The sequence below is a fragment of the Chrysochloris asiatica genome, unplaced genomic scaffold (assembly GCF_000296735.1).
Source record: "Chrysochloris asiatica unplaced genomic scaffold, ChrAsi1.0 scaffold00381, whole genome shotgun sequence".
Taxonomy (NCBI): Eukaryota; Metazoa; Chordata; class Mammalia; order Afrosoricida; family Chrysochloridae; genus Chrysochloris; species Chrysochloris asiatica.
The window spans coordinates 1,097,724-1,098,906 of NW_006408899.1; positions in this window are offsets into that span (position 1 = coordinate 1,097,724).

The window sequence follows — 1,183 nt, forward strand, 5'->3', positions numbered from 1 at the left end:
TTGATAAGAATGTTGTTTATTGGTCCAGTGGTGAGGATTTTTGTTTTCTTTACATTGAGATGCAATCCATACTGAAGGCTGTGCTCTTTGATCTCTATGTATATAGAGTCCTGGTGTGGCGCTGTGGGCTAGTGTGTCAGACTGCAAAGTCATTTGAACTACAAGGTCAGTGGTTCAAGCTCACCAGCTGCTCCTTGGAAACCCTATACAGGGTCGCTATGGGTCGGAATCGACTCAACGGCATACAACTAAAACAACATATATTTATATGGCTACTACTTGGTTCAAACTTGAGCCATGGGGTGAGTTTAGTTCCAGACCTGGCCACAGCCAAAGAGCCATAGTTTTAGGGCTTCCACTAGTCTCTATTTGACCAGCAGGCTTGGTAGATTTTTTTTTATGATTTTGAGTCTTGTTCTACATTTTCACCCACTTTTTGAAGGATCTTCTAATGTGTGATCCCTTTCAGAGCAGTTTGTAATGATAGCCAGGTCCTTCTGCTGTGGGTTAATGCACTGGTCTTCAAAGTCAGTTTGAAGCACAAGGTTGGCACTTCAAGGTCACTATGCGTGGGAACCGACTCAACGGCACTTAACAAAAACATCGAACATCTAGTTCTTCTGATTTCAGAGTTATGGAGACGTATGTTCATATAGTCCATCAGTTCAGTGGACTAGTGCTTCCAAGCAACTTCCAAGCCAATTTTCATCACTCTTCCTTCCTCTAGACAGAGCGAGACCAATAGTTGCGCCTCAGATGGCTGCGCATTAGCTTTTAAGTTACCTACTTAAACCAAGTTAGAAACCATGTCTGACTTCCTCTGGTTTCACAAGGAAGAAAGGGAATCAAACTCAAAATCAGCTCAAGGCCAATTCCTATAAATATAAGGTCAGACATGTCTCCACTCTATAACCTACTTTATCCTACTCTAACACGACCCATTCCTCCCATATCACTCTCTGCTTCACATCTGGGTTTGATAACCCATTACAATGGGTACCCAGCACCCACAAAAATACTCACCATTATAGGGTTTATTAGGGAAGTGAGCAGAGAGTACAATTTAAGATCAGAAAAACTCAGGAGAAAGTAGTTCTGCCGCTCAGGAGCTCCTCTTGTCTGCCATACTGCAGGTATGCCTCACTCTTGTCTTTGGCCTCTCAGCCATGTCGTCCCTGGGCCT